This window comes from Castor canadensis, chromosome 15 (genome assembly GCF_047511655.1).
Source record: "Castor canadensis chromosome 15, mCasCan1.hap1v2, whole genome shotgun sequence".
Lineage (NCBI taxonomy): Eukaryota > Metazoa > Chordata > Mammalia > Rodentia > Castoridae > Castor > Castor canadensis.
In genome coordinates this window covers 24,096,704-24,115,906 of record NC_133400.1, presented here as the reverse complement: position 1 = coordinate 24,115,906, position 19,203 = coordinate 24,096,704, and the positions used below count along the sequence as shown (strand labels likewise).

The following is a 19,203-nucleotide window of genomic DNA, read 5'->3' as shown; positions in this document are numbered from 1 at the left end:
AAGGAACAGTTTTCAATAGCAAACTAACTCAGAGAAAACAGTCCAAAGAATGTCCTCTTCTTTCCCTAAAATTCAACACACTGGGGGAAATCAAGGGATACACTTCTCTTAAGAACTCTTTTCATCCCTTTATATGAACAGTTTGGAGGTTTCAGAACCAAGACAACAAAACCCAAAATGATCCTATCAGAGATATTTAAAAATATTGGTGTCTTCTGAATTGTCATTCCACTTATTCACTTATGTCCATGGCATCCCCTGTGCTCTCCTAGACATGGAGTGGGGAATGATGCTGAAGAAATATTAGGACACTCTGAAGAGTGCCTGTTCTGCAGGCAGATGAGACCTGGGATTGAATCCTAGCTTGCCCTGCTTGCTACCTCTATAATGAAGACAAGATCTCAAGTTGTCTCAGCTTCAGGTTTCTCATTGCAAAATGGCAATGATAATAATTCCTAGCTTGCAGGGTAACAGAGTGGTAGCTCACAACCAAGACACATGAAAAGCAGCCAAAATATGGGAAGCAGTCGCTAAACTGTAATTCATGTGGATATCTCAAGCCACACTATGAGGGTGGTGATGACACGGTTCTTACCCTGAGAGGGCTTTGGTAATACAGACAAACAAAGAGCAAAACTGTGCACTCTGTACAGTAAAAGGAGACAAAGTAAAAGATACTGGGTTGGCACAAGATGTACAAAAATCTTCCCTGAGCTGGCACAATGGCAAGAGGATGGAGATGATGTTTGTGAAGGCAAGATGGAGGAAGTGTGCAGTTGATGATGGTGAAGACAGGATGCACTGAGCATGAAGGTGATGTTGGTGAGGTCAGGATGAAGAGGTGATGCTGGTGAAGGCAGGATGGAGGGAGGGTGATAATGATGCAGGTTGGGGCAGGCTGTAGAAAGGTGAAGGTGATGCTGGTGAGGAAGGATGGAAAACAAATGTTGTTAAGGGGAAGATCACATCATTTTCCACAGATAGTGAGAGACCTGATCTAGTAGTAGTGATATAGTCTAAACACCTCTGAGGGAAAAATTTTATTTTCTGCAAATATACCTTGCTTCATGGCTGTCCATACCTAAAGCTCAAAAGTCATGTAAGCTGTTCTCCAGTGACCAGAATTCTACAGATGCAGCAGGTGCTGGTGAGAGAGAGAGTGACCTCTAGTGTCAGATTACTTGGGGTTTGGATTGTCGATTTACCAGCTCTACAACCAGGGGTTAATTAGTAAAAACTATCAGAAAAACAATGAAATAATAAGAACCTAACAAGTTTATTTTGAAAACTAAAGGAGATAAATTTGGTAAAGCAGTTAGGATAGGCTGGTTTTACACATCTTTTAAATTGGGCCCAACACTGCAAGTACATGCTGCATGTAATCAGGTTAATGACTTCAGAATAAGAAAGTTTAATCCCAATCTAAATTCATACTATCCACTTCCTACCAGGAAACTGCCCTGTGGCACTCAGGATGGAATATGATGTGACAGAGGCCCTACCTGAACTAATCAGGTAAAAGCAAGAAAGGAAACTGAAACAAATTCATACAAACACACCAGAATCAGATAAAAGACCCTAAAATGTCATGATACAAAATCATAGTTCTATTTATTAAAAGAAATATGCACGTAGCCACAAATAGTATCCATTACTATCACAGCATCTTGCAGTAAGATAAAGCTTACAATACCTTGGTATGCTGTGTTCAAAATTTAGGAGGAGAAGTCACTGAATTACTTGTCCAAGGAAGCGCTCCAGTTATGACAGAACCATTATATGAACCGGGGTATTGTACCTCAAAAATTCTTTTTTACTACGACCACTCCTTTCATTATGCACATATTCTATGCATATATATTATGTGCTAGACACTAGAGAGAGAAAGGCAAACAAGTCAGAACTCCTATTTCCAGGAAGAAAGGAATCTAACTAGCAAAGGCAAAGAAACATGCAATTATCACATTAAGTGAAAGATAGTACTAAGAAGGTTGGGGAAATACAGAGCTATGGCAGGCCACTCATTTTGGCAGCATTAAAAAGAATGCTTCCTAGAGGAGTCATCTAAATGCTACAAAGGAAGTAGCCAACTTGTTAAGATTTGTATTTGGAAGGGTATTTCAGCCAACAAATGGACAGGAACAAGACCACCAAAACTAATCAAGCCTCAATCAATGAATTAGCATCTAAAGTCGCTTTCAAATTATTAACCACCTAGTGCATAGTCCCTCCAGTCTTTCCCCTATCCACCAAATTCATACTACTCGTGGTCTCTACAGAGTCTGTTATCAACTGTTTATTTTCACTAAATTAGGTACTGTCAAAGCCTGAAGTTGTCTCTCTGTTTGTCAGAAAAAAGGACTGGGATTAGTAGTAGGGTAGGAAAGATTTAATAAATTGGTGTCTAAAAGAAAACAATAATCCCTAATTAGTATTTTCTGATTTCTATGAGTAGATACTTTCTAATTTGACCAATTTCAAACTTCCAGAATAACTACTAGTCAGCTATGGCAGTTACTTAAAATTTAACCCTCCACCTTATAAAGCCCAGCAAAGATTCAACACTAGCATTGCTCCTCCCCCCACCCAGGGGAATCATCTCAAATACTATTATGCTCACAAATCACCAAGCAAAGTATAGATTTTGATCCAGTCAATCTCAAGTAAGGCCTGACATTCTGCATTTCAAATGTTCCCTCCTGCAATGCAGATGCTACTGATTTGAGGACCACAGTTTTGGAGTAAGGAGTTTGAAAGAAGAGCAGCTTCCAGTTCCAACTTTCTTGAGATTCACTGCAGGATGCAGTGGTGAAGTGGGAGAGTCACTTCCTCTTCAGTGTTATTAAACACCAAGCTCATCACTGCTTACCATCATAGGGTATACAGGAATGCACATATGTACCTGACTGAGAAACTATTAAGCAGAGGAAATGGATATATGGGATTATGATATGCCAGCATAATCGTCTCCCTATTCCAAACCCTGTCATCTATTTTATGTGTAACACAGCAGAAACTGCACAGCCAACTGGTGTTTTCACACTCAAAGGCACGGGTTCAGGGAGTGGTCCTGATCCCATGCCTTCATCATGATCATCTACTTGGAGAGAAATGGGATTCCACTGACCATGATATTTACAGCCATGCTATTTGATTACTGGCACCTCTTCCATGGGTAGAATAAATTCCTCTTAGGAGATCAGAGCATTCCTATCAGCTTTGTAGGAATTCCTGAGATGCAATCAAATGTTATGTCACTGTTATGAGAATTAATAAACACTGTGTTTAGTAGCTGCACACACAAACTGCTCAACTCTCTGCAAGGAAGAAGAGAGTAAGCAAGGTTGTAAAGCTTGGGTAAAAAAAATCAATTTATTTTTACATTTTCCAACCACAGTATGTATGTCCAACCAAGCAATCCACTTTATTATAATGCTACTGCATTGATTTATAACCACATAGTGATACAAAGAGATTCTAGTCTTTCTGGAAATTTTACCCAGAAAATCTCTAGACTTCTCCCTGAAGATGATATATTCTCTGGATAAAATACTTTAACCTGACTTTTTACTCATATTAATATTTGAGAGGCAGCATGAATTTTATTCTGCTTATCCCAACCATTTTTTAAGATGAACACAGTCAATTCTCAGGTATGTTAAGTCACTATGTAAAGACATATCACAACATTTATTTTGTAAACAATGTGAATTAAAGTTCAAAATCATGAGCCACACACTGATAGATGAAGTTTAAAATCAAAACAGGCATTTACAGATATTTCAGGATTCAATCCAGAAGATTATTGCAGTTGACAGGAAATTATGCTTTTATTATCCACTGGATTTAGTGGCCACAATATTTCATGGAAGCAAAAATGACACACAGGACCAGAGACTTTCTATTAAAAATGTTCCTGACCTTGAATTTAGAGCCATTAGCAGCCGGCTTCAAAACAGGTAAATGTACATTGAATTCAAAGTGTATTTCAGGAACACAAGGGATGTGATTCAGCATGTAGCCCAGTGCAATTCACATCAAGCCCTGGGTGATTGAAGCTGAAAAGGAAAGGCCAGCTCTTGGGTTTTAGAGAAATACTTACATGTGCTCAAATGTAAATAGCAAAAGAAGATCATCTTTCCTAGAGCCTTCAGAATTCCCTGACAAGGTTGCCTTGATAGAAAAGGATTCCTAAATATTTCCTGTACAAAACAAATGTATTTGCTTATTTTTTTGTTTATTGCTACCTTCAGCATCAACCCTTCTGATCACCCTTCTCTGGCATCAGACCATACTTAACCAGATGTCATTCTGTCCAAAAGCATATCATTTGTTTGTTTTACCTTCCAGAATATTTGCCAAGTCCACTTTTTCCTAAAAAGAGAAACATATCACTCTTTAATTCCTGAAGCTTTTGTCTTCCCTAAATTCTATAATTGCTAGATAACTTAGTTCTTTCTAACAAGTAAATAAATAAAGCATATAAATAAATGCCTTCTCCTTTTGCAAGATGTAGATGGAAGTTTATTCATTATAGAGATGTTTTTATATCCATTACTGATATTTCAGAATGGAGTAACTGAGCCTGTGACAAAAACAAGAAAACCAAAATAAGACCCTTTCTCTAATATTACTGAACCAGACCTTTATTTCTAAAATTTCTGGGAATTCTAAGTTTGGTTAAGATATTGAGGGTAAATCTTAAGGTATAACTATATGTGGATTGTTCTCCAAAGGATAAATGCATGTCCAGTACCCCTTGCCACTTTTGGTTCCAGGAAGTCATCTCTAAAGCCTAATCTAAATCTTTTCTTCCTTTTCTGCTTTCAAATTGTATACTCAAAATTTGATATTCAAAGACCTAACATATGAAAATAATTTTTCTGGCTTTATGAATCACAGTTATCAATCAGTATTTAACTTACTTTTACCAGCTTTATAGTTCTGTCTGGAGCTCTGTAAGAGAGTTGTTAAGAGCACTGACATTGGGACCAAACAGAAGTAGTTTGAATCACAGCTCTACCACTCATAATATGAATGACCAAAGCACATTAGCAACACAATTACAACACATGAGGAAACTGATGTTCTGTGTTTAATACCTTGAAGAACTGAATAACAAAAGGTAAAATGGCATGAAAAATGCTGTATGTAGCAATGACAGTTGCTATTATTTGTTCCAAGTGTTCCACAAAGAATGCTAAGTGTTTAATTTAAAACAATGAATGGCAGGAGGGAAAAATAAGTATTTTCTGGGGGAGAGTACCAGTGAGAGGGAGATTGGCACAAGGAAAGGGGGAATGAGGGTGAATATGGTGAATGTATTTTGTATACATATATGAGAATAGAAAAATAAAACCTGTTAAAGTTGTTCTAAGAAGGGGTTGGTAGGGAAGAGAGAGAATGATGGAGGGGGTAAATCCAACTAAGATATATTTTAAACACATATGTAAATACCACAATGTATCCCCCTGTGCAACTATTATATGCTAATAAAATCATACAAAAGAATGTTAAGTTTTAAAAATTACTTTCTTCCAATCTCTTGCTGTGTACATCAATGAAGGAAATTCCAAAGTTCTACGTAATAAATAAAATAAACTTTTTCCAACTCTTGATTTTTTTTAAATGGCATGAAACAAGATAGCTATAAATGAAATAACACGTTATAAATTGCCCTTCCTACCCACACCTAACATACAATTAAAGTAATAACTTCAAATACCTTTATTAGAATTCTGAAGGATTAAATTTTGCTCTTTAAAGCCAATTATTTTTCTTTTTTCCATAGAAAACATGGCATTTTTCTTTTTTCATTACTATTTTCTGCTGAGAGAGCAAAGAACAAACACTACCCATAACATTCTTGACCTACTCACTTTCAAATTGTAGCCACTTACTTAAAAAACACAGCTTGCCACTTCTCTTCTACAAGAGAAACTACATTACATTTCATAATCACTTGCATTCTTATGTGGATAGAACAAGTGGAAAGTCCCTACTAAGGGCAATAGAAAGCCAAAGTGGTACCTTTGCACTACTTAGAAGGAAACTCAGGGAAAATAACAACAGTCAGAAGTTGAGATCAAGCACAGTATTCTCTCAAAATTACTCAACAAACTTTTTCATTTATTTACAGAACTTTAGCACTACTGATTATAATTAGGAATTAGAAAGTTTCCTTTCTCACTCACAAAATGAAGAAATAGCTAAAATTGGTTATAGCACCTAACCAGAGATACAGAGTATTATCTGAAATTGAAATGTAGGCAATTATCCCACAATAACAAGTCAAGATTCTACCAATTAGATTATGCTATGTAGTAACCACACATACAAGTGTACATTATTGTTATTCTTTCATGTCTCAAAGACTTTATACCTTAAAAACTACCCACTGACATGGTTAACATAAACTATGGACACAGCCCAGAATGTACAGACATGAAAATTAATGGAATTGCTTGCAGAAGGCTAAAACAAGTATACTATCTTAAGCTACCATATTTTGCTGAAAATGAAAGACACGTAAAATGCAAGTGTGTTTTACTACTTTAATTAAAATAAGTATGATTTTTTTTTTCATTTTTCAAAGCATCCCTATTTTTACTATGTGAATAGTTGGACAAAAAGTTAAATTTCATTTCTCAATCTCAGACAGAAATAGAGGAATAAAGAATGAAATGTGCTCTTGCAATTGTCATATCACATTTTGGAAATGAGATTGCCTATGTAAGAAAAGAAATCATTCCCTTATGATGTTTATACCAGTCTCCCCATCTACTTTTTTTATGACAATTGGGTCACATCAGGAATCAAATCATCTTTTTATGCATTAATATATCTAGAAAAACGTGACATAATAAATATTGTAACTGCTAACAGAACATAAATTTAACCTTTTCACTTAATGTACATGAAAAAGATTAAGGAGATTCCATTCCTTTGCGACATATTCAACAGGCTTAAAAATATTTTCAATATGCCTAAAATAACAATAAACACATCTACAAAAGTATCTTATGGCATATTTTCCCTCTGTGTGTATATGTCTTAGGGTCACATATCCTTCTGATTAAATCAATCTAGAGGAGTATGTAATTGTTTTCAATTACAGCCAGACCATAATACATATGAGGTTAACTTGAACTATTCTATTCAAATTATATATATAGGCAGAGACTGCAGTCAAGTAAGGAGAAAGGATGTAAGATCTTTCTCAGTTATTTTTTTACATTCTTACCAAGCAAAAAGTATAGACGCTGAGTTACCCATACAGCAATTCCACTATTAGAACGTTTTCTCCAATAAAATATAACCATTGCCTCACATATAGTTTAATAGCATTCTGCGATGCAAGTCTAATCTTGGAGTTACTCTCATTTTTACAAAGCTGAATTATGTCATTTTTATACTCCCATATCATTTAAAAAATGATTGTGAAGGGAGAAAAAGTATGCTTTGCAGAACATGGATAAAATTGATTTTAAAAAAATGAGAAAAGCTGTGTCTAAAAATAAACTTTGGAGGATTTATGAAATTTCTGTAGAGAAAATTGTGGTAGATAAGTTCCAATATTGAACTTCGAATATGACTGTATTCCTACCCTCCCTTTCATTGAAAATAGCCTAGGAATGTAAGGGAACACAGTTGTTTGTAATTTGTTAATGCACTAAATAAATGTTTACTGGGCATCTACTCTGTACTTGGCTCTGTACCAACCATCCTTCTGGCATCTGCAATTGTCTTAAACAGGAAAATGTTTGAAGGTTTTGTCTTTATCAGGAAAGTGTTTGAAGGTTGTAGATACAAATGTTACTATTTTATGATACTTTCCAAAGAGATACAGAAAATTACATGCACATTCCTACCTACCAACAGAACTGAAAAATAAACCAAGATGTTTAAAAGCAAGGAGATAAGTGATGTTTATGTTAAGGAATAGCACATGACATTTAAAACTCAGGAAATAAAAGCTCTAGATATGATAAAAAAAATTAAGAAGGAAAGAGAATTGGCTCCGGCCCCCTTGCCACAAAGTGGCAATGGAGATTTAGTTAGCAACAACATATGGGAGAAGCAGCTAAATGGCATCCCTTGAACTTATTTCTTTCCTGACCTTTTGAAGTTGTCAGGTTCAACTAATTTTCTACTCATGGTTATATCTGAAGCGGGTTCCAGAGGCAGGAACAAACAGTTCAGCAGAAATAGATTGTGCATCACAACTTTCTGTGAGAACAAAGGAAGAAAAGCTAATACTCCTTTGGTTATTTAAGCCTCACTAAATCAAATGATTGTCTTTTCACATCCAAAAAATTGTCCAGTTTATAACTACGCACTTATAGGATTCTTGGGAGAAACAGCACTACACAGAGTAGTGCTGTTCAGTATACAGATAAGTATACTGATTTGCCAGGAAAGCAAATCTAATAATCTAAAACAGATGAAATGACAAAGGAAACATGATAAAGTTCTTATACTTTAACCAATAAATGAGTTATTTATCTGGGCTCATTTTCAAGAAGTGAGCTGTGTGTGTATGTGTGTGATAACACATTATAGAGAGCAATAAGAGTGGAATCTGCTTTGGTTTAAATCTACATGCTATAACACATATATGTTACATGAAACTTAAGTTTTTTCTGACATTAAAGAACAAAATTAGTTCCATTTCATCTGTGAATATCAACAGTGCTGAACACAAAATACAAACACAAAACTATGTTTTTTCTGTGCTTCACTGAATAAGTTTGCAACCAATATAAAATTACTAAAACCATGATCAACAGCATCGCTGAGCACAACATTTTCAAAAGAAAGTCTTAATACTTTCAATTGTACCTATAATTAAAAGGCTACACTGATTATGCTTGTCTCTTGATTTGTCAAACACAAAACTTTGCTGATGGACCAGAAAAGTGGTTGAAAATATAAACTGAATGTCACTTTACCAACTGAAAGCTTTTGGTTGTACATGGAAAATTTGCTCAAATTGGAATATTGATAAAACCATGAGGTATAGCATGTTTGAGTAGAAAATAAAGTGTATATTTTTTTCTTTAAAATATTATTTTAACTTAAACTGATAAGGTTTTCTGAAGAGCTGTTGAAGTGTGAACTTTAACTTTTCAATATGTGTGCATTCGTTTTCCCCACCAATAAACAATGAAAGTAATCTGGAAAGCAAAGCCCAGAGGTACAATTTCTTGAACAGAATCATTATAACCTCATTCATTGGCGTTTCCTTGCTTTGCTCCAACATTCTGATCCCGTAGGCTAACAAGGAGTAGCAGACTTTAAATCTCTGCATATTTCCCAGGAAATGTTACATGATGAGTAGACTACACTTTACCAATAAATGTCCTCACAAGAGGCCTAGTCCCTTCTGCTGAGAAGGATTGGTGAGTTTTTATTTGTTTCGTTTATTTTTTGACATGGATCATGCTATCACTGGCTACTTAAACTATGTTCAGTGCGAAACTGAGGAGTTGTTCATCCTGGCCACAGTCTTATACATAAAAGACTCGAAGTAATTTTACAAAGCAAGGACATCTTTCCCTTCAGAGTTGGAGTGCATGCAGCAGGTAAATGAAGGGGCTTTTCCAGTGAGGGTTACTCTAAAATGGTGTTCCTCAGCCTAATTGAGTGCTGCTACAACTCAAGAAATACAACCAACACTAGCAATGCAGCCAAGGAATAGTACAGTTTTGGATGAAGAAACTCATCTATGCTGAGTCTTGAAGGTTTTAGAGAACAATAAATCATAAAGTTGAAACATTGGTTTTTAATAGTAATACTAATTACAAATGTAAGATCCAATTTGAAAGGGGGATTAAAAAGTTTGAAGGACAGTATTACAGCACAGATTTCAGAGATTACCAGCCCATGATTCTAAAATACCTGTCTTATTAGTGACCATCAGCAGATGCCTTAACACTTATTTGGGTGGTGTGTGGAACAGAATGAGGAAGATGATCTGCCCTTGAACAGTCCTAAATGCAGCAATGCCCAAAGCTGCTGCAAAGGCTCCTCTCTCTGTTTTCAGGAGGGATTTTTCTCAACTGCTTACTTTCTTCAGAGTTGAGGAAAAAAAAATCAAAGGCAATTTAAAATCCTGAGATGACTCCACCATGAAATGACTAAGTGACAAGGAGCTTCAAATCTGCTAAAGCAGAATCACATCTGGTAAAGCAGAATATTATCATCATTATTATTCTCATTTAATAAGGAGAATAATCCTAGAATTTCTTTCAACTACAGAGCTAAAGGAAATGGAAAACTATGCCTGGACACGATGATTATGGAGAACACCCTTTGAGAAAAAAATTAATTTAACCCTCAGAAAACATCCTGTCAGAAAACATCCTGTCAGTCTTCTCAATAGAAGAATCTCAATCTCGCTCTCTCTGTCTCTGTCTCGTTCTCTCTCTCTCTCTCTCTCTCTCTCTCTCTCTCTCTCTCTCTCACACACACACACACACACACACACACACACCCCAACCATACTCTCCAGAGGAAATCCCTGCAAAACTGGACACACTGATGGAAGGCAATAGCCAGGAGAAATCTCAGTGGTGTTTAGCATGAACGACAGGGCTCATTTTGCATGCAGTGAAGTACAGCAGCGAGGTTGAATGGTGGAAAAATCCTACACTCGAATCTTACATAAATATCTTTTTTTCCCACATATATTTTTCCACTTGAAATGCTCCTATAATGAAGCCAAAGATGACAGCCCAGGCGGGTTTTTTTTTTTTTTAAACTATTGAGATGGTTCTTAAGAGTGTTATTAAGAGGACAGCCGCTTCCAAATGCCCCCCAACTAACCCTGGTTCATCTATCTGTTTGGTGGTGGTGCCAGATGAGGGAGAATACTGCTTTTAGATACCTTGGTTCTAATTGTCAGCCCCCAAATACCGTGAAGCTTTGTGACTGAGAACAGGCATCAGATCTGATTAGCAGCTCAGGCGCACTAAGGGATTGTCGGATCGTGCCCCCTAAAGAGGAGACTCTTGTGGAATCTTCAGGAAACGGTGGTAAAGTTGAAAGGGCTTTTTCTCCCTCCGGCTTGCTTGGTTATAAGCTCTGTCCTTTAATCGGAGCTGAAGTGAGCAGCTGCCAGCCTGATTTTCCATTACGGACTAATGTTGTGCGTTTGCAACAATAAACAATTAATGTTGTTTGATTTCTTACATTCAGCAGCCCAAGCAAACAGCTGCCATCTCCGCTTGCGGAGGCAAAAAGGCTAGTCTTTGATATGTCGCCCGCTCTGTGCCGGCGGGGAAGGGTTGAGGATCCCGAAACTTTGAGAATTTTGTCACATTGGGTGGGGGAAGACTTTCGTCTTGGGAAGGGAAAAGGGGGGTGGAAATCATGGATACCTGTTAGCATCAGCATTGGTGTTGGTAATGTTTCCACTATTTTCCCAGTCTTGGCTACAGCCAGGGACAACGGGAGTGGGTCCCTTATGAACCTGTTACGCGCTAGCAGAACCCAGGCATAGGAATCTTTTCCGCCTGTTCTGCTAGGGGCGCGGCGTTCCCCCGCCCCCACCAAGGGTTTGGGGGTGCAGAGAGGTAAATGACCAAAAACACATCTCCTGACTCTTCGGTCTCTACAAGAGGTGCTACAGAGGAGACTTATCTGTGCTCAGGGGGCCTCTGCGTGCGCAGTCTCCGAGCTCAGGCAGCACTGACTGGGGGGGATCCTGCCCCGGTGCAGGGGAGCATCTGGGAGTCGCGAAGCGGCTCCGGAGCTCGGCAAGTTTGCAGCTGGCACCGCGCCCCCAAGCTGGAGCAGCCACTTGTGGGAAAGCCTCGCGTCAGGGCTTTCGCAGTAGAGTCATAGCTCTCAGCCCCATCTCAGGGGTCGCCCTCCCACGCCTTGGAGATAACGACGTGCAGCAAGGCAGTGAGGGGGCACCTCCGGCCTTTCTGTGGCCTCCTGTCCCCTCGGGCTAGCACCCTCCTCTCGCCAGGCGGTTGGTGTTTCCCATTCACTGCACAGACCCCGCAGTAAAGACGCGCGGCTGCAGCGGCGCCTGCTTGTGTCAGGAAGCGGCGAAATCGCCAGGGGACTGCAAGGAGGGAGACCGAGAGGAAAACTGGAGGGGCACAGCCTGAGGCTTGATGCCCCTCAAGATTTGCCGGCGGAGCAGTTTGCAAAAACCATCAGGCGAAACCGTGAAGGTTCTCCACCAGCTAGGGTAATCATGAAAAGAGACGCAGCTCAGCTGTTGCCAGGGCAAACAAAACGCATCCGCGATCTGGGGGGAAGGAGGTGCGCAAGGTGTCCGAAGGAGCAGGGAATTTCTAAAAGAAACCATCCTTCTGGGTCCTTTAGGCCTGAAGGAATATGTGGGCGGGAAGAGTACTTACTCGTATGGAGCTCAGCGCCGGTGAATTTCAAGCCTTCTGGTTCACAAATGGCCAGAGGGGCTCGGGGTCGGTTCCCGAGGGCGGCGGGTGCCAGCCGGTCCCCGTCCGCTGGGCAGGCGCCTCTGGATTCCGTTCATGCCTCTCGGAGCTGCGGAGCTTGTGGAGACGCGGGGAGGACGCTCTGGGGTCCGGGTGTCCGCAGTCCAAAGTGCAGCTGGTGGGTCGACGCTACCGTCTATGCACAATCCCGCGACAGAGGCGGAGGAGCTTCGAAGAGGCAGGGAGATTCCAAATAAATCCACTAATTCTGAGCTGAGCGCTCCGGCGTGCGAGCCCGCCTGCCTGCCAAATGTAACTGTGAAGTGATGTGGAAAAGTGAGCCGGGTGCCTCCCCTGACGGATCTCATTGGGCAGAGCACAGAGGCAGGTCTACCACTTGGAAATTCATGTAAGCAGTCCCCCACCCCACCCCCTCCCTGCCGTCCCCCTGCTCTCTCGCCCGCTCACTCTTTGCTCTCTTTCTCCCTACCAAGTGGGCGCACAACTTTTCGCTCCTCGCTCGCGTTCACGCCCCCCGCGCCTCCGCCGCCAGAGCCATTGGGTGAAGATGCGCCCTTCCATGCTGTGAGCGCATCCCGCGGAGGACCAAGCCCTTGGATTAGAGAGATGGCAGATGAGGAAAAGGGATGTGGAGGAGAGGTACCCTCGAGTTTTCTCTCCTCGGGTCTCACCTGAACTCTGGGGTCAACCTTATCTTGAAAAGCGTTTTAGGGACCCACAGCCGTTTTTGCGTGGGCGGAAGAGGATGAGACAGGGCAAAGGGATGAGCTTGGGGCAGTTTACCTTCTCTTTATTACGAGGGCCTCTTGCGTAAAGAATAGCGTGTTTTTAAGACTGCTGCCTACTACTCACACGCTACTGTTTCAGTGACTGTGATTCATGGTCCCAGGGTGAAATGCATTCCTGATGTCTAGGTGCTTGCATTGCACTCATTTGAGAAATGGGATGATCTACAGCAGAGGGGCAGCCAGGAGGAGTGTGCATCTAAGTGGGTGAAAGAGAGAGAGAGAGAACGAACTTGCTTTCAGGCAATAAGGGGAGGGATTGCCAGATCTTCTCAATGTGCGCTGATATCCAGATCTGGCACATCCCTTGCCTCTCCGCTGCCTCCATCAAGAGACTCCTTACCCAAGACCCCTTCAAGACCTAGGATAGACTGCACTAACATCTTGAGAAATGGCCACCCAGATATATAATCAGTGCAAGAAGGGGTCGTGAATCGGGAGGTCCAGATTTCTTTTTTTCATCACTGAGTCTAACACGTGGGAATATTCAGAGGCTTTGATCATAATTTAGTCAAATTAGCGAAATAAAAGGATGTCTAAAGACAGGAGACCCCCATTTATTCCATTCCCTGCTCACTAGACCTGAGATCTGAGGATGGATTTTTACATCTGGGGACAGAGCCACAGCAGAAGTGAAAAAGGCTGCGAAGGACCAGACACAGTCTGTAGAGCTTGTACTGTCTGATTCGAATTAATGAGAGAGAGTGAACAGAATGGGAAAATAGGCACAATATGCTTATAATATTTATGCAAATTTGACTTTTTTGGTACAGCATCTAACTTCCCATTGTAAAATGTTTTTAAAAAATATGGACCATAGGTCTGACATTTGTCCGTTTCACATTCTAGCTATTATGGACAAGAAACTTAGTGAATTATTTCAGAGAGGAGAGCTGAAGAGAGCCAAGAGGCATTTTTTCCTCCCCAGGCAGTCACTAAGTAATTGTCTGTTTCCTTCTCAGAATGTGTCTGCTTACAGGGTATTCTGAAATTAGCTAATTCTGTCTTGGAAAAAAAGAACAGCAGCCAAGGCTCAATCAAATTATAACTGCTGTTGGACCAGACAGTCCCAAGTGGTCAAAGAAATAGATCACATCTTAGATTGTGCTTAATTTTCAGGCATTCATTTTCACTTTGAACAAATGATCTGAACCTTTCCTTGGGGTACCTTCTTACATCTGTGAGAACTAAAGAAAAGATCACATGATACTGGGATTGTCTCAAGTAACAAACTCATCTCAATAGCAAGCCAGAGTGTTAGAAAGACAATATCCTCAAATCTCAATTCTTAAAGAAATAAAAGAAGAAGAAGAAAACTGCGCTGACAATGTGAAGAGAGTCAGAATCCCAATGGCTTTGGGTACTTTGTGTTGGAATGGATTTGTTTTGACTCACCCTTATTCATATTTATCCTTCCAGCAGTTATGAACATTGTCTTCAATGACTTTTGGGTCTCTAGTATTTAAGGTAACCCTTTCTACATCTGCTAATCTCTGCTTGAAGCATTACAGTAGGACATTCCTGACAAATTCTTAAAAGAGGTTTGGGTGATTAAGAAGTGTGAAAGAGGATTAGGATAATGTTAAAAGCCTTATAAGGATATTTTCTAAAATAATCAAGAATGCTGAAGGACAAGGCATTTGTCTTTTTCACAATTCCACCCATTCTTAATAGGATGCAGTGTAAAGTCACAATGGTGAGAGCCTGTCTCCTTAAGAAAGTGTTTTCTTTTCAAATCCTCTCCAGGGTAACAGCCTTGCAGCAGGAATAAGATTGTGCTACATAGGCTTTTTGGAAAGGGACCAAAACTGCATGTGTTGTGGAGCATTGCAGGGGAGGAAGGGTGAATAATTATCAGATAGGACAGGAGTATAATCAGGAGTGGGAGAAGGAAGGGGAGAATTGCATTTTGAGTAACATTGACATTGATTAAAAAAAAAAAAAAAGTGGAGTGAGGCAGGCTGCCTCCAGCTTGGGTCTCCATGGCAGGCAAAAAGTTTTGCAGATGAGTCACTGCAGGGTTGAGAGGGAATGAGATGGAGAGTGACTCCATGTAGTAAAAGTTAGTTTCTTTTTGCACTGTGGCTGGAAACTTTGTAGACCAATTGACCAGTTAGTTGAATGGTTAATTAAAAACTGAGGTTCTTATAGGAAACAGAACCCTAGGAAGAGTCTAACTGTTTTAACTGAAGAAGGAAATTACAGAATTAGAACATATCTATTCTTTGCTGTAGTAAATGCAGTATTTTCCAGTTTTCATACTTCAGTACATATTTAAAATCTAAATCAAGCTAAAATAATACAAAACAAACTTATATTTACTATACTGTGATGACTGAGAATTTTCAGGTTTTTTGTATTGCTTTTAAACTTGAATGAACTAATGAATATGTGGAATTTTGCTCTGAATACATCAATCAGTTCAAGGAGTGTGCATTTCATAAGTGATTTTTTTTTTCCTGTGACTCCTGCCTGGGTTGTTATAATTTACAATAGAAATCTCAGGAATTTGAAGTAAGAAGAAGACCAAAACATAAATACAATGCCATTACTGTAATTTTCCCTAGGAAAATAGACTCCTTTTCCCACATTTCAGAAGGATGAAGCATTCTGAATGTATTTACTTTATTGGGAGTTGTATAATAACTGTGACATTAGTCATAAATAAGTTCAACTTTTATTTTGAATTTCAATGTTGGAGCTAAGTCATAAGAATGAAAAAAAGGAAGAAAGCTGTTTTGAAAAGTTGACATATATTCAAGTGAATTTAGGATACTTTTTAAAGTTCATGTGTTTGTTCTAAGCTAGCCTTTTATGAAAATTATTATAAGATACCATAGTCCCAAATCAAATGAAAGTGAGCCATTACAGGGCTTTCTTTAACCCAGTGGTTCTCAACCTATGATCCCTGAAATAGTTTCTGCAGCAGCATCTTCTAAAGATTTGTTAGAAATGCAAATTTGGGGCCCTAAATTTTGGTGGTGTCAGAAATGTTGGTTTGACAAATACCCAAGGGAATTTTGTTGCTTGCTGAAGTTTGAGAACCACCGCCTTACGCTTTTTTTTTTTTTTTCTGAATGTGAGACCTGGAAAGATGAGAAGAACTAAAGGGTAAGGAGATATATTGTTTTATTACCTGTTTTTTAAAAATCTGGAATATTCTACTTTAAGAAAAAATATTATCTTAAAAAAATGTAACAAATTATACATACACTAAATTTATCATGTGGTTACTTTAGAAATATTTCTTATGGAATTTTAAAAATCAAACTGATTTTTTTACATTTGGTTATGAATTCTTCAAGCAAAATCATTTTGAGCTTGCTATTCAGAGATGTGGATGTTCTGCATTCCTGGCTGCTGGTTTTTAACTGTCCTTTAAATTAGGACTGTATTTCTGAATATTGACTGTAATTACTAATCTTGCACTTGCCATTATATTTTCTGTAAATGGAGGTGTAAACATTTTCTGAAAACCACATCTGTGCTGAGAACATTTTGGAGAAGGCCTTCAAAATAGAATTATCTCCCATCTTCCCAGGTGCTAGAAAAGAGATAAGCTCCAATTCAGCTTCTAAACAGAAACTGGAGTGGGAGGGGAAGGTAGATAGATTCAAGAGGACCGGTACAAAGCTATCAATTAAGCCAGCCCAGGTTTTGCGGACTACACACTGAGCATTTTAGAGCATTTTATTTTTTCTTTTTCTTTTTTTCTATTTTTCACCCTTAAAAGGGAACAGTACCTTCCTTGTTGTTTAACTTGGGAGTCACTAGGAGGAAATAATTAAAAATATTTCACATTGTTTAAAAACAAAAAGAGAAGAACAAAAGAATATGAAAAGAAAAAAAGAGCCTTTCATCACAAATACTACTTGTTTATTATAATATATAGATTTAATCTAACACATAATGTTTAAATTTAATTTTTTAAGTCTCCTTTAGAAGATTACCATTATTGCAAATTAATATAGCATATTATTATAGATATATAGTAGAATGCAGTTGTACTGAGGCACAACCATTCTAATAGTATGCGTAAAATGGAGTTGTAGTTCTGATTAGTTATTATCAAGTTATTTCTTATAGAAGAAAAAATATGCATTTGACAAATGCTTCAAAAAATGAAAGGAAGCTACATTGAGGAGAATGTGAGTAGTATCCTTTTGTCAGTCAAGGGTACATAATGATATTTAAGGATTTTTTATTATTATTATTATTACAGATGCTGCAATGTGGAAAACAAGCTACAGCTTTTAGGTTGCTGTCTTCTGCCTGTACAGGCAACTGGTCCTGTTAGATGGATATTGAGGGTTTTTCTTTCCTTCTACCTCAAGTGCCCTCTAGCGAGCAATATCTGTTCAGGTTGCTATGTAGAGGAGGTGGAAAGAAGAAAGAAAAAGAAATATTCCACCAATTGTTGTCCTAATTCCTGAATTGCTCTGCTCTTCTTTTCTTCTTCCTCAGAGGGTTCATTTCCTTGGCAATGTTTGGTAAAACAAAAAAGAGTGCACTGTTGCTTTTGCATGAAAAACAAATCACTCATTTACTAAACTAGGAAACAAATGCTAATCCTTTCTCAGAGGTTTCTTTTGAACATTCATCATAACTTTTCCAGAAGTTTCATATACTCTGGTTATCAGAAAAATAAAAGGAAGTAAGTTGCTCCCTAGGAAGGAATTCTGTTTTGTTCTTAACCCCAGTGCAGATCAGCCATAAGCATTTTGATGCAAATTGATTAACCTCTCTGTGGGTTTTTTAAATTTGTGTTTCTGTAAAAGTGCATAATACTTTCTCTTGCCTCAGGGGGGTGGTTTGAGGCATAATTGAAGCTTAAAAAACAATTTTAGCTCCTGAGATACAATTTGATATTTAGTTGAACTAGCTTTTTGCCTCACATCTACTAACAGGGTTTCAAATTCTCTTTGTTAGTCCATAGGGAAACAGTGATCAGGATCTATATTTTCATAAGTATGCTGTTAAAACAGCTCTGTTGTAAACAGTGGTTTGCTTAAGAGACTTGGAATTGTAGGACATGGGAGAGAATATTTTGAGAAGAAAAATGTACTTGTTTTTGCAAACATGCCTGTGTATAAATAAATATGGCCAAATAGTAAGAAAAATTCTTCACAACACACATTTGGGCATATCTTCCTAAATCTTATAACAAACTAACAATAACAGAAGGTAATTTTATTTACCTAAACACAATCCATTAAGCAGTAAGACACTGAGACAGGAAAAGATACATGTAAAGAAATGTATGCATTGGAATCCATTCAGATGTTAGGATATCTAGGAGAATCTTCTCTTCTAGTACTTTATTATGCAGCATGGTGTTTTATCAATACCCTCATAGCTGCAATATGTTAAAGGACAAGTAAAGAGTAACATACTGTAACATACTCCATTAGTTTCTTTATAAGCAGTAGCTCTTTAATTACTAAGATGCTGTGGATGGTAGGCATTGTTGTATTCCTCTCAATTATTACAAAACTGAAGATCAGAGAAGGTAAGTGATTTTCTCATGATTACATTGTTAATAAGTTAAAGAGTAGAAATTAATTGAAAGCATCCCAACATAAAATATTTTCTAATAGTACTTCTCAACATAAAAGTGATAAGAATAGATAACTACTATAACCCACTCTTTAGTGTGTGTGGTGGTGGGGATAGAACCCAGATTCTCATACATGCTCAACATGTATGAAACCCACTCCACCCCTTAGGACCTATCATCAATCAATGTCTGTTGCAATGAAAGAGGAACTAAATGTTATGTGTTACAAATATGGATCCCAAAATCAAGTTAAATCAAACTCTCTGAAGAGAATCTGTAATTTAAAAAAAAAATCAAGCAAGGCTACTCCAATTCAATGTCAGTATCATTCTTGAAATCATTTGAGAACAAGCAAACCAAATGATGTCTAAGTCTCTCAATACCAAAGTCCAAGATTATCATACTTTCACTATAGCTGTTTAGA

General features: G+C 38.4%; 1 protein-coding gene across 3 annotated transcripts in view; it reads right to left on the bottom strand.

The window, feature by feature from the left end:
- Positions 1 to 12,515, bottom strand: part of Cdh8 (cadherin 8) — a 346,818-nt gene extending 334,303 nt beyond the window's left edge. For all 3 annotated transcript variants that reach the window (XR_012441939.1, XM_074055914.1, XM_074055912.1), the window contains exon 1: positions 12,378 to 12,515. The gene's annotated coding sequence lies outside the window, so the exon portion shown is untranslated. The remainder of the gene's footprint in view (positions 1 to 12,377) is intronic.
- Between the last annotated feature and the right edge of the window lie 6,688 nt (positions 12,516 to 19,203).